Source organism: Palaemon carinicauda, chromosome 9 (genome assembly GCF_036898095.1).
Source record: "Palaemon carinicauda isolate YSFRI2023 chromosome 9, ASM3689809v2, whole genome shotgun sequence".
In the NCBI taxonomy this organism is placed as follows: domain Eukaryota; kingdom Metazoa; phylum Arthropoda; class Malacostraca; order Decapoda; family Palaemonidae; genus Palaemon; species Palaemon carinicauda.
In genome coordinates, this window is record NC_090733.1 from 21,355,171 (window position 1) to 21,370,948 (window position 15,778).

The 15,778-nt window shown below is 38.5% G+C and overlaps 1 long non-coding RNA gene across 1 annotated transcript in view; it reads right to left on the reverse strand.

Annotated features, from left to right (window-relative positions):
* Positions 1 to 1,478: 1,478 nt before the first annotated feature.
* The window catches only part of LOC137646765 (uncharacterized), a 119,504-nt gene continuing 105,204 nt past the window's right edge, over positions 1,479 to 15,778 (reverse strand). Inside the window, exons 2-3 of the long non-coding RNA XR_011045452.1 lie at positions 2,586 to 2,662; positions 1,479 to 2,277 (exon numbers count right to left, since the gene is read on the reverse strand). This is a non-coding gene — a long non-coding RNA (uncharacterized lncRNA). The remainder of the gene's footprint in view (positions 2,278 to 2,585; positions 2,663 to 15,778) is intronic.

The window sequence follows — 15,778 nt, forward strand, 5'->3', positions numbered from 1 at the left end:
GTTTACCAAATGTTCCAAAATTTTGTCTATCAAACAGAAAACAGTCTCACTATACATATATTCTCTCTATCTTCAGGTATGTCAGCTACTGCCCTTGCATTTTGTGAACCTGTAGTGCTATCAACAGCTTTATTCACTGGACTGCTGTTCTATTGATTATTACTAATCACATTCCGGTGCAAAACTTCATCTTTAAAATTGAGTTAATCTTCAATCATTTAAGTAATTTCTCACTATCGTATTTGGTTAAATGATAAAAAAGTAAATTCTTAATTTGATAAGTACTGAACAGTTGGTAGTGTCATCACAGGTATAACGAGATAGACTAAGTTGTTGATCATCCAGAAAACTTAGCTCTCACAGTGCTTGCTGTCTATAATCTAATCAATGTTTTTCTCTTAGTTGTACATCTTTCCATCATTTGGTTCGGTTTTTGGTGAAGGTTTTACAAGTGTTTTTAATGTGACAAATGGTCAGCTTAGTAGTTAGTTCTTGCTCACAGCAACCACTTTCTTACCATGCCTTTTTTTCTATATTGCGGCAAAGTGCGCTGTTTTGGGAAAATCTGGGACAAGTTTGGTAATTACCTTTGCTCTTACTGTATTTTTGCCACTAATTATTTGGGCATACTTTCTTAATGCCAACAATCTGTTTCATAATTTTTTTATGCATTTTTTTGTGTTTATTGCATTACTATATGTTTGATGTTGATGTAGTCAACCAAAGAGCTTGAAAAATGGTCCGTAGGGGATTAATTTGAATTCTGTAATACTTAATTTAAAGGTTGTGATCACTGTAGTTGTAATGTAGCCATATCTGACAGTTTTCTCGATGGAGATTAATTCATCTACTGGTATTTAGATTCTTTGTGTCCAGTAAAATTGGCGGCTTTAAACAAGATTATAAAATGATGATATGTAGTTTTCCTAACACCAGATAGTGTTCAATCATGTCAATAATTGTAAAATGAAGGCAAGAAGGGAGGTTAACACTTTTATTAAGTAGGGTGCTCAGGGAAACATTGGAATCTCTTAGGAATTTTCTTAATACTGTATGAATTAAAACCAGAATAGACAAAGACCACAAAGCAATGTCAATAAGAATGGTAAGTAAAGGAATTCATGTTAACAGGCAGTTGTATTCAACAGAAAGAAGAATACATCAACAAATATAGATATATAATCATGATGATTTATATGTTATGCCAGAAAGTTAAGTGGCATACTACAGTTAATGGAAATCAGTGATAAACACTAATCAGAAAGAATTTCAGAAATAAAAGATCAGATACTGTAAAATGGGGGGAAAAAAAGAGTATTTGATAAAACGTATTGGCATTACAATATCTGGAATCCTAAACATCAAAATTATGTAACATCCAGGAAAGTTGTTTAACAAATTTACAGGTAAAGTTTTAAAAGAGTACATTAGAATTCAGATATTAATCTTACAGTAGAGGCCCAGTATCAACAGTAATATCCTTTAATGAAGAGTTGCTATACCCTTTTTACCCGCACAGTATTGTTACAGCCTGTTCTGTCCATTTAGAGGTGAGCAACTTTTGAAAATATAGATATTTTAACAGGTTCAAGCGTAATTGCTAACTTTTTGACTCATTTTCTTTTGAAGTGATTTACTTGATATTTTCTTATGAAGTGAATTCTTTGATTTTTATGCATTTTTTAAAATTTTTATTTCACAAATAATGGAAAATATTGTAACTGGGACTAATGCTATACAGTACTTTTAATTTTTATTGGAAGTTTTAATATGAGTGTTGCCCATCCAGGAATGCTGAGGTGAATGAAACATTAATAACTATTTTATAATGAGCATTTTAGGAATCAAGCATAATGTAATCGAATAGATATAAAGTGCTCTCTACACATTCTAAAGAATTTATCATAAGTTGGTAATGGAAAGGAAATTCCTTAAATACTTCAAAAGTAGTCATCCGTCTTCTTTTCTGAAATTATCCAGAAGATTATTTTTACAAAAGTCATGAAGCAAGATATGTAATCATTAAACATAGAAAATTACTGCAGTAGCATTGAGGTACTTACCATTCACAGAAGCATTTGTATATGTTTTTCCACTAGCACTGTGACCTTGCATTGCACGAACAGAAATATTCCAGAGGCCCGGTGGAAGTTAAATATTCCTTTCACTGTCGGCTGTTTCCACATAAGCAGATTTGCCATCGATGTCTCTATGTCATTCTACCCAAAAGCTGACGTTATTTTCAAGATCCCTCCAGCTGATGGAGGCTGCATTATCCTAATGAAAAGAAATTGATTTGAGTGAGTGACATTCAGGAAATTGGAAAAACCACGAAGACCCTTCATCCAATCTGTGGTGGAGTTTATGTAACATGCCATCTTTGCTATTGCTTATTGTATTGTCTAAATTACACTTTCACATAAATAATACATGATTTCTGGAAGATAGTTGTTGTCTGGAGCTATACAGTATTCTATTGGTACTTGAAATAGGAGTTTGCCTAGACCTGTAATATACTTTTATTTAAAGTATGGTGTATTGCAGATAAGGTAATATACTGAGTATTTACCAGAATGTGTACTCACCTTTAGTAACCCATGTTTATCTTTGGCTGCAGGATTATAACGAAGGTCTTGAGGAGGGCTGATGAAGTGGAAGTTATCTGAAGCAAATAGATAGAAAATCTTATTCTGGCTAGTTATTTTGTGTAGGTAGATTTCATGTCTCACATGACAGCTCACTGTGGTGCTAATTTTACAAAATTCATTTGAAAAGCTGAAATGTTCTAATACTAAGGCAAGAGGAGTGTACAGTTCAATCTTGAAATTTATGTTTCAGTTCCTCCCACCTAAATAGGGTGAAAATAATGTACATTATATAGTGTGAACACTGAGTAAGTGGCGTATGGGCACCATGTGACTGATTTCATGAGATTCTCATTAGTACTTGTTGACTGAAAATTAACTTATTCACATAATTTATGCTTCCAGGCTAATTCAATACTCGTAACCTCATTCAGATTTGTCTTTATGTATCCCGATTTGCTTGTATTCAAATTTATTCGTAACGAGGTACTATTGTAGTATTTTTGATGGCTTTATTTTCCCTGTACACATGTACCCTATCATAACCAATCTAATGGCTGTTTTGAAGTTCATTAATATACTTAGCCCTTATGTGTTCATTTTACTCGAGGGAAATTGGAATTGCTAATCCAGTTATTATTAGTCATTACAACAACTGGAAATATTTAGTGAACCAAAGAGGTTATACAATAAGCAGCTATTAGTTAATAGCCCTTGTTATTAAGTTTTTTATTGTTATTGTTTAAAATAAGAGCTTTGTGTAACATTATCTTATTAAGAAATGAATGCCTTGGAAGTACGTCGTATAGACTTGATGGGATTTATAAAAGATGGTAGTTTTGAAGTATCTATGTAGAGATTTGTTTATGCTACATGTATTCTATATAGGAAAATTACATAAATGAATATAAATATCAGATGTCACTGTATTTGGCTAATAACAATTTTAGGAATATCTAATTTCACAAGTTCATATTTTCTTTTAAAAGTCAATTTGTAAGTGGTGTGCAAATGGGGCCAATCTTTAGTCAAAGCGTCCTTTACAGACCCCATTGGGGAAAGAAAAATTGTAGTTTTTAGAAGCTAGTGCTCAAGTACGTTATGTATAAGTTGGTAATACAGAAATTAAATCGAGTGAAATTCTCCAAAGTTTGATCAGAAAGAAATTATAAAAATGACATCCTTGGGGTTTGGTGGGGACCAAGATACTGTATTATAAAAGCCTCTGAAAGGAAACATAGAATTTTGCTTTCTAAAACCCCAGAATAGGCTATGTATGTAGCTCACATTCCACTGGGACCCCTGAAGCAGTAATTACCATTAAGAAAAAGTATAAGAACAACTCTAGATGCATGATGGAGGGTTCTGTAGTTAATTATTATCTTCAGCTATACAAATTATTGCTGCCTCGCCATTTTTGAAGTACGTGCCTTAGTCAAAGCATAGTTTGTTTAATCTTAACTCCATAAATCATTCATATTTTGGTGTCCACAATTCCCCAGGGCCACTACATTACTGGACAGAGGAATATACAGAGCTTGCTCCCTCCTGTTCATCAGGTATGCATTGGCTAAATGTACCTCACCTTTTTGTGAGCCTCCAATGGTATTTACTAAATACAAGATGTTTGCTATGCTTATAAGCTCATTATCATATATATATATATATATATATATATATATATATATATATGTATGTATATATGTGTATATATATATATATATATATATATATATATATATATATATATATATGTATATGTATATATATATATATATATATATATATATATATATATATATATATATATACTGTACACATATCTTCTAAACTATTAACAAAGCTTCGCTTAATATAAGTTACAAATTATTTACAAGTTGGAGTGATTTACAGTATTCCATGGACTCCCTTTGCAAAAACTTATTCTAATCACTTGTAAAATTCATTTAGTTCTGTCACCAATCATCCCACTAAACCCGACAAAAGTTAATATAGGAGGGGAAAAAATGCTCACTATGATAATGTAAACAGAAAAAATGCATTATTTGGTTGAAATTCAGTTTGAGTAGGACAGTTGAGTGATAGGATCTCTTAGTCATCGAACAAAAGGCTTGCTTTTTACTTTAAATACGCCATTTCATATGAATGTAGGATAATTAAGCTTTTATCATCCTAGGTTACACGATTATCAAAGGCAATATTTAATTTTATACAAATATTAAGGAATGTAGCTTATTCAAATACAGTGAAGCCTTGTTAATTTAGTAATAACAGGCGCTATATATATATATATATATATATATATATATATATATATATATATATATTGTATATATATATATATATATATATATATATATATATATATAGCATATATATATATATATATATATATATATATATATATATATATATATATTGTATATATATATATATATATATATATATGCAATATATATATATATATATATATATATATATATATATATATATATATATATATATATATATATATATATATATATAAGTATTCATATTTATATTGCCATTAAACCATATTCCATAATATTCCTCCTTCTATATATACACTGGTGTGATACCTGAGAATAGTATGTGTCTTTTCTTTCCAATCCTTTCATATCCAGTGCTTTTAAGGTCTCCCGGTCCTTCGCCCTCCCAACACTTCAAATTATACACCACAGCAAAACATTATTCATGCTCCTTTATACCAACTTTCGTTATATTCTGCAATTTTTCTTTACTATCACCAGTTAGTACCCTACTGTATCATTTGTAAACATCAATGTCTCAGACTTACTTTTACACCAAACTATTTATTCTTCTACCTATACATCTCAACATATTCTTTGATTTTTAATTTGTCTCTACGCATTAATTATCTTTTAGACTTTTAATAATCATCTTATAAAAAGTATGTCCCATACACCATATCACCTTCACTTTCCCCATTCGTTTATCAAGGATCATTTGATCCACATTGTCTAAGCCCAAACTAATCTTCCCAAGTAAATAATACCCTATTTTTAGTCAGTTTTATATTATACAAATTCACTAATCCTAATAAGCGTGGTGATGAAAAGTCACCAAACCCCAGACATGAATAAGGACACGTCTGAGGCCTTTGTCATTTGTACATACATACATATACCAAGGCACTTCCCCCAATTTTGGGGGTAGCCGACATCAACAAATGAAACAACAAAAAGGGGCCCTCTACTCTCTACGTTCCTCCCAGCCTGACAAAGGACTCAAATGATAATTCCTATAACTTGAGATTAAGATGGCAGCACAGTACAATGTTGCCAGATATGGGAATTTATCCCTAGATTTTGGGATTTTCGGTGTCTGAGGGGGACATTCTGTACAAATTTCTGTGGAGAAACAAAGATGAGTAAACCCTTAGCCTATATTGTTGTAATTAGTTTGCTAGCACTCATATGAAGTATAGTGAGTAATTTCTTTAATAGTAATGTTACAGGATTAGAAGAAAATATATTTCTGGAGATGGGGATTTTTGGGTTGTTTTGGGATTTTTTTTTATCATTAGTTTTGGGGATTTTTAGACTAACCCATCTGGCAACACTGGCATAGTATTCGAGTGTCAGTCAATGCTGCTAGAATGGGAAATTTTCCCTAGATGCGGGGAATTTGGGTTCATGATGGGGAAGTTGGGTTGAGATTTGGGGAATTTTAGTTTTGAGAACAAATTATTTAGGGAATCTGGGGAATTTATTGGATTTATTAATTGAGCTAAAATAAATTAATTGAGTTGAACGTCCTACATGCATCAATTCACTATTGTAAAATCAAGATTCAAGTTTGTAAAATAAAAGTCTTTAGGTTATTGTTTTTTTTTTGTATTAAATGTTTTCATAGTATATATATATTTTTTTGTCTTAAAATCTATTACCTGATAAATTTGGTAAATTTACATGGAGTGTTGCTGGAAAATGTTTTAAGCCATGGTCAGTCACCATGTGTGATATAGATTAAAACTACCAGAAGTGCATCCATATAAAGTCAATCTTAATTGTAATTCCATATACTGAGCAATGGACTTCCTTAGATATACGTCTCCTTTCTGTAAAATTCTTCTGCAAGATTTCTAAAACATTAAATATCGCATTTAAAACTGTTGAAGAGGTAAGAAATGCACCTTTTTAAGTGTATTGTTATTGTACATAATCGAAATATACATCCTCCAGCCTATTTGTAAGTGTCCTTTCTATGTTAATAAGGTATATAATTTCCCTTAACCATTGAATATAAGAATTATTGGGAAATGGGAAATTTTTTAAGGTTTTGGGGAAATTTTGACATGATTTTCGGGGAATTCCAGGCAAACCGATCAGACTGTCAACACTGGGCTGTCAGTTTCAGTTATTGAGTGATTAAAGAGTTCTTCTTGAGCCAATGTGGAGTTATGAAGCTATTTCAGTTTATTAATGTTAATTCTAGGATTAATGAAACTTTAACAATATGTGTAATTTAAAATCTAGCCGGCGAAGTAGATTAAGTAAAGTTAATTTTAATGCAAGACAAATGCGGAGTATAATTTTATCAACGCCACCGAAGCTTATCACCATCCATTGAAGGAAATATGAATAATACGTACTTCCTCTGTGGTATATATACTATTGAAATATTTACTGCGAGAACATGAAAAGGTAAGAAAATAGATATTGGAAGTTATAAATGCTTGACATTCCAAATGAATATGCCATGGGCTGGAATGGTTTTACTAGCCTAGTATTTCTCAGATACTGTGTATGTGAAGTATACCAAACTCTATTTGTTTAGATAGGAGCCTTTGTAGGGTGACGGCCAGATCCCGTAGAAAACGGGAATATTCTGAACTGTGGCTGTCGTTCTAAAACTATTTTGGCGGGAGAAGCTAACTTAAAAAACCCACCTAACCTATGCTAAAAGCCGTATCCTTACCCAAGGGGGGCTTCGCCCCCCGGACCCCCCCTTACACAACAGTTTCCTTACCTAGTGTACGATGGGAGAAGCTAACTTAAAAAACCCACCTAACCTATGCTAAAAGCCGTGTCCTTACCCAGGAGGGCTGCGCCCCCCCGGACCCCCCTTACACAACATATTTAAGATCCGTAGACCATTTCCAAACGTTTTTATACTATACAAGATAACAGTCGGAGCGATAATAAGCAAATTAGGACGCTTGGCCGTAGCGTTGCAAACTACCCTTTAGATATATGCATTATGCTAGCTTATATAAATTTGTCTATATTTTGTTTCTTTGTGTATTTTTAATCGATATTGTGGTTACGGGGTGTGGTTAACCTTTTTTTTTTTTCAGTAAAAACAACAAATTTTACCCAAAGATCAATTCAATTATGCGAGTTCCAATGTTCTCACTAACATTGCGTTGTTCTATAATGAAACCTGTTAGGTTAGGCAAGATAACACTATTATTATTATTATTATTATTATTATCATTATTATTATTATTATTATTACTTGGTAAGCTACAACCCTAGCTGGAAAAGCAGGATCCTATAAGCCCAGGGTCCTCAACAAGGAAAGTAGCCCAGTGTGGAAAGGAAACAAGGAAAAATAAAATTTTTTTGGAACAGTAACAACATAAAATTAAATATTTACTATATAAATTATAAAATCTTGGTATTATTACAGTTTCATCCATTATGGGAAATCTATTATAATAATATATTTCCCGAGTAAAGCAAGTCTTTTGTTGTATTTCTGTAAAATATTATCTGTCGCAAATGCCTAGTTCTTTATATATCGACGATCAAACTCACGCTACTCATGTCTTCCTCCCAGATTTTTTCTAAGTCTGTTGTTATTGTTGACTGTGTCTTGTATTTGCTTAAATGAGCCCCGTAACCACTATAATCCGCAGACAAACTAGTCCACTATGAAGTCTTACACGTTTGGCCAATCACAGCGCCTGTCCACTATGACGTCACACATGTTTGGCCAATCACAGCGCGACAATACATTATCTTACCCAGGCATTTCATTTCGTTCTTAGACATGAAGGCCATAGCAAGCACGTCATCTCATGTTGCACAAGAAGTTGAAATTCCATCTTCTTGTCCTGACTGTTTCCTAACTTACAATGAATTTGTTGTAACTTATTCGGGGAATATGGAAAAACTAGTGGATTTGTGCCAGAGACACAATTTAATTTTACAAAATAAAAATTTTCCTGCATGTCAAGGAACCTTCGCAACGGCTTCACGTTTTCCTCAAAGCACCAGCACATCTTTATGAACCAACAGTTTAAGGTAAGCTTCATTAATTTATAGAGTATATTATAATGGTGATAGTATAACGATGTATACAGCAGTACCATCACTTTGGATTTGGTTTGATGGATGTGTTAGGTAGTGGCTGTAAGGGGGGGGGGCCTCGCAGGGGCTGGGCCTAGATAGAGGTACAGGGCCCTAGGTTAGGTGGTTGTATTAGGCCCCCCCCCCCGGTAGGCCTAGGTAGGGGTACAGGGCCCCTAGGCTAGGTTAGGTGGGTTTATTAGGTTCAGTAGTGCCCTGAAAATCACTGTGGCCTTAAGGGGGGGTTGCAGGGGGGGCGGAGCCCCCCCGCCCCCCCGGTAGGGCTAGGTAGGGGTATAGGGGGAGGGGTGGTGGAAGGATAAGTATTCATTTATTGCAAATATCATTTGACGCCCCCCCCCCAAAACCCCGGTTCCCACCTGGTGTCCCCCATAATTGTTGGGATGAAGTAGGGTCTTTCTGCATTCTAGAACAACTTGTTGTTTTAACTCCAAGTACATAGTAAATCTTTAAATCGGATGGTTTGCGGTCAAAATAAACGTTAAATTCGTTGGAACTACACTATTTCTGATGCAATAAATATATTTTTATTCCAGTTTCCCAATAATGGATGAAACTAAATTTTCAATATTAAACTTAGCCGGTGATTATATAAGCTGCAACTCTGTTGCTCGACAGAAAACTCTACGTTAAAAATCCGCCAGCGATCGCTATGCAGGTAGGGGGTGTACTTCAACAGCGCCATCTGTCGTGCAGGTACTCAGTACTCAATGTAAACACAGAACTCAATTTTCTCTCTGTCGGGCTACCGGCAAGACCTACTAATTCGCTGTGCTAACTGGATTTGTTTTCACAACTATTGGTGAAGTACACTATTCTAGTTTTGAGCTTTCGCTATGCAGGTGTTTTATCTTCATCTCAAAACTTGAACTCGTTTTGGATAGATTTAATTATGGTGACAAAGATAGTATGGACTTTCTTTCACTTTTAAATGGCCGACCCTTCCCTTAGACGGAAGTATGTTTAGGCTTTTAGTAATTATATCACGTTATAGATTTTCCTCTATATATTTTATATCTCTCCGCCTTTATTAGGCCTCTTCGATTAACTTTCCATTTATTATAAACATATAAAATAATTTTAATGTTTTGTTTATATAGACCTTTCCTGAGAGTAGGCGGTCCTAACTTGGAAACCGAAGTTAATCAACGTTGAGCCCTTTATATCGTAATTAGCTTTTAAAGAGCTAAGGATTTAAAACTTTTTAAATGTAATATTTTATGAAAGATTTTCTTTGATAGTCTTCGTACTGTTTTCAAAGATGAACTAACGTTTAGTTTTTTATGCTACGCAGTTGTTGACGTTCAGGACGTTCAACATGCGCTCTATCGTTACGATAGAGAGAGAGTGTATCACGGTTTCACTTTGCAGTAAGAGTAAATCGTTTCTGACGTTTTGTTCATTCTTTCTTAGCTTAAATGTTTTAAATTCTAATTTAAAGGAACTTTTTATTTGAAAAACCTTTCAGTTTTTTCCTTTAGTCAAATAACATGTTTTTTTGACGATATATAATTGGGCTCTCCTCTTAGGTGCGAAATCAAGAGAGAAAGAGAGAGAGAGATAGAGACGGAGGGAGAGAGAGGAGAGTAAACGTTCCGTTCAAGCGGGAACGTTGTTCTCGTCTTACTCTCGTCCCTAGTCTCTGTATGGGGAGGAAGGATAAACGTTTTTAGGTTTTTATTCTCGTCCCCAGGCTATGTGCGGTGAGAGATTGAAAACGTAGTTATATGAACTAGTGTTTAGTCTCTTTCCCAGCCACTGATTTTTCTTTTTATCTTAAAATATGTTTTCTGTTTTTTGCTGGTATTATGAGCTTGCATTATACGACTATTTCGCAATTACTACCTTTTAATGAAGGGTAGAATTGCGTGTTTCAGGTAGAAATAAGTGCAAAACAGAAAATCGAAGTGATAAAGTGATATACGCAAAGTGTTACAGTGTTGCGTCCGAGGCGCAAAGTGTTACAGTGTTGCGTCCGAGGGTTCGTCTGTTCGTGCCTGTCGTCCTCCCAGTCCGGGACCTCTTGCAAGCTCCCAAGCCCAGGGGAGAAGCAATGTCGTACGACCAAAGGGTTCGAGAGGCTTTAATCAGCGAACAGACGTTCCCTCCGTGGTTTCGGGCGTATCTACCCAAGATCGCCCCACCCATACAAAGACGAGAGAGCCCATTTATTCCTCGTCTGCGGAAGAGGTTTCTCGTAAGAAACCATGGACCAAGGTCTCGCGGCCTCTTAAGCGCAAGTCGGTCCCTTCCGCGCAAGTCCAACGGCCCAGTTGTAGCCACTGGGTCAGTTCGGACTCGCTGCAGTCTTCCGACGACTGCTCACCTCCTAAGAGAGGCAAAGCGGTACCGCATCAGGCAGTCACACCGTCTGTTGCCGCACCTGCTCCTGTAGACCCTAAGTGGTCTTTGCTGCAGACCATGCAGTCTCAGTTAACGTCATTGATGCAGGACTTTCGTGCGGAGAAGGTTGACGCTGCACCAACCTCTAGCCTACAACCAACCACGGTTGTGCGTCCTGTGGACGCTGAGGCGACCTTCTGCCGCACTCCAGCTGAGAGAGTCCCGCCACCCATGCGTTCCAGTGTACCCTGCCAGCCGCATGTTGACGTTCAGCGACGCACGGAACCTTCCGTTGACGTTCGCGAGGTACAACAACAGTCTAAGTTGTTTTGTTTTGACGCGGTGCGTCAACCTCCGCATTCTAGAGTTGTTTTGACTGCTCAGTCTAGGCAGTCAAAGCAGTCTCGAGTGGACGCTGTACGTCCTCACGCACCTGTTGTGGTTGACAGTTCAGTTGTTGACAGTTCACAGACTGTCCAGCAGTTACATGACGTTGCGTTCTGGTCCGCTACTAATGCACCAGTGAGAGACTCAGCTTTTATCGGACAAGGTTCCTGTAGATGAGGAAGTTGCTGTTCTCCCTCCTACTGATATTCCCTTGAGGACTCTGTCAGATGGAGAGGGGCCTTAAGCTGCTTAGCCTCCTATGGACTTTAATTAAATCATGATGAATTTTTTAAGGATCTTCGTCCGGATCTTGTAACTGCTGCTCCTCGTTCGCCTAAACGTCAGAACTTACACTAGGCCTAGCTACTTCGAAGCCGTTGTTTTTAAGCTAGTGCTCTCTCGCTCTCCTAGAGAGCGTTACGTTGGCTAGGCGACTGGTTTTTTCACCAGGAGGAGTTTGGGGGATACAGCCTTTGCTTTCCCTTCTTTTAAACTGGTTTATAGAGCGAGAGTCTGATATGACACGAGAGAAGTTCTCGGCTTGGGAGTTCATGCCTCTGCCCAGATAGACTTCTCAATTCTGGTAGACTCTCCCTGGCGCCTAGCCAGGAGACGCTCCAAGTTGTTTACAGGTCAACTTCTCAACTGTTGTCGAGCCTTTGAAGTTTTGCTGTACTATTATGTCACGCATAACAAGGCTTTCAGGGATGGTAAACGGTTCCGCCTCAGTCGCTAACCCCGTCTGTTGCCACACCTGCTCCCGTAGACCCTAAATGGGCTTTGCTGCAAGACATGCAGTCCAAGCTTGCGTCCTTGATAGAGGACTTAAATGCGGAGAAGAACCTTCTGGCCAACAACCTTCCAACCGGTCGGTCGTGCGCCCTGTTGACGCTGAGGTAACCTACTCGCGTCTGCCAATTGAGGTGGTTCCTCCACCGATGCGACCCAGTGTGGGTTGCCAGCCGCACGTTGACGTTAAGCGAAGCTCGGAGGTGGTTGTTGACGTTCAGGACGTTCAACAACCAGCAGAGGTGACTTGTTGTGACGCAGTGCGTCAACCTCAGCAACCCGGTAGGGTGTTGACTGCACAACCCAGACGGTCTAGACAGTTTCGGGTTGACGCTGTACTTCCTCGCGCACCCATGGTTGTTGACAGTTCACAGACTGTGCAGCAGTTCCATGATATTGCGTCCGGCTCCGTCACGCATCCACCAGTGCGACCGGATTCAGCGAGTCAGACGTTGCCCACTCCGTTGCCGTTTCCTCATCAGTTTCGGATGAGGAACCCTCTGATGAGGACGTTGCTGAACAAGACGATCAGCCCCCAGCCCTGCTATCCATCCAGAAGATGCTGAAGAAGGAACGCTGCTCAGTCAGGCTGTGGATGAGTCTGGTAGGGACGCTGTCATCCGTGGATCAATTTGTGTCACTAGGAAGACTACACCTCCGTCCTCTTCTATACCATCTAGCTTTTCACTGGAAAAAGGACAAGACGCTAGAAGCGGTCTCGATCCCGGTTTCCGAAAAGATAAAGTCTGTTCTGACTTGGTGAAAGGACTATATCAACCTAAGAGAGGGTCTTCCCCTGACTGTTCAGACTCCCAACCACGTTCTCTTCTCGGACGCATCGGACGTAGGCTGGGGTGCGACATTAGACGGTCGGGAATGCTCGGGATTATGGAACTCGAGTCAAAGGACAATGCATTTCAACTGCAAGGAGCTACTGGCAGTACGTCTGGCCTGGAAAAGCTTCAGGTCTCTCCTTCAAGGCAAAGTGGTGGAGGTGAACTCGGACAACACCACGGCTTTGGCGTACATCTCCAAGCAAGGAGGGACCTACTCTCTGACGTTGTACGAGATCGCAAGGGACCTCCTCACCTGGTCAAAAGGTCTAGACATATCACTAGTAACGAGGTTCATCCAAGGCAACTTGAATGTCATGGCAGATTGTCTCAGTCGGAAGGGACAAATAATTCCAACAGAATGGACCCTCCACAAGGATGTTTGCAAGAGACTTTGGGCCACCTGGGGCCAGCCAACCATAGATCTCTTCGCAACCTCGATGACCAAGAGGCTCCCAATATTTTGCTCACCAATCCCGGACCCAGCAGCAGTTCATATAGATGCCTTTCTCCTAGATTGGTCACATCTAGATCTATATGCATTCCCTCCGTTCAAGATTGTCAACAAGGTACTGCAGAAGTTCGCCTCTCACGAAGGGACAAGGTTGACGCTAGTTGCTTCCCTCTGGCCCGCGAGAGAATGGTTCACCGAGGTACTTCGATGGCTAGTAGACGTTCCCAGAACACTTCCCCTAAGGGTGGACCTTCTACGTCAGCCACACGTAAAGAAGGTACACCAAGGCCTCCACGCTCTTCGTCTGACTGCCTTCAGACTATCGAAAGACTCTCGAGAGCTAGAGGCTTTTCGAAGGAGGCAGCCAGAGCGATTGCTAGAGCAAGGAGAACATCCACCCTTAGAGTCTACCAATCGAAGTGGGAAATCTTCCGAAACTGGTGCAAGTCAGTATCCGTATCCTCGACCAGTACCTCTGTAACTCAAATAGCTGACTTCCTCTTATATCTGAGGAAAGAACGATCTTTTTCAGCTCCCACTATCAAGGGTTACAGAAGCATGTTGGCATCAGTCTTCCGTCACAGAGGCTTAGATCTTTCCAACAATAAAGATCTACAGGACCTCCTTAAGTCTTTTGAGACCACGAAGGAGCGTCGTTTGGTTACACCTGGTTGGAATTTAGACGTGGTACTAAGATTCCTTATGTCAGACAGGTTCGAACCGCTACAATCAGCCTCCCTGAAAGATCTCACCTTAAAGACTCTTTTCCTGGTATGCTTAGCCACAGCTAAAAGAGTCAGTGAGATTCATGCCTTCAGCAAGAACATCGGATTCTCATCCGAAACGGCTACATGTTCTACAACTTGGTTTTCTAGCCAAAACGAGCTGCCTTCTCGGCCTTGGCCAATATTGTTCGATATTCCAAACTTATCGTATGGTTGGAAATGAACTAGAAAGAGTCTTATGCCCTGTAAGAGCTCTTAAGTTCTATTTAAAACGAACTAAACCTTTACGAGGCCCGTCTGAAGCTTTATGGTGTTCAGTTAAGAAACCATCTTTGCCTATGTCAAAGAATGCTTTATCCTATTTTATCAGACTGTTAATACGAGAAGCTCATTCCCATCTGAATGAGGAAGACCAAGCTTTGCTGAAGGTAAGGACACACGAAGTTAGAGCTGTCGCAACTTCCGTGGCCTTTAAACAAAATAGATCTCTGCAAAGTATAATCGACGCAACCTATTGGAAAAGCAAGTCAGTGTTCGCGTCTTTTTATCTTAAGAATGTCCAGTCTCTTTACGAGAACTGCTACACCCTGGGACCATTCGTAGCAACGAGTGCAGTAGTGGGTGAGGGCTCAACCACTACAATTCCCTAATTCCATAACCTTTTTAATCTTTCTCTTGAAATGTTTTATTATTGTTTTTGGGTTGTCCGGAAGGCTAAGAAGCCTTTCGCATCCTACTTGATTTGGCGGGTGGTCAAAGTCATTTCTTGAGAAGCGCCTAGATTAGAGGTTTTGATGAGGTCCTGTTGTATGGGTTGCAACCCTTGATACTTCAGCTCCTAGGGGTCGCTCAGCATCCTAAGAGGATCGCGAGGCTCCGTAAGGAAGACGTACTTAAAAAGGCAGAGTAATTGTTCAAGTCGACTTCCTTACCAGGTACTTATTTATTTTATGTTTGTTATTTTGAATAACTGCTAAAATGAAATAAAAAATCCTTAGCTCATAATAATGTAAACAATTATTGCTGGTCTCTACCCACCCCCCTGGGTGTGAATCAGCTTATACTGTATAATCACCGGCTAAGTTAAATATTGAAAAATGTTATTTTTATAATAAAATAAATTTTTGAATATACTTACCCGGTGATTATATATTAAAGGACCCTCCCTTCCTCCCCAATAGAGACCCAGTGGACCGAGGAGAAAATTGAGTTGTGTTTACATTGAGTACTGAGTACCTGCACGACAGATGGCGCTGTTGAAGTACACCCCCTACCTGCATAGCGATCGCTGGCGGATTTTTAA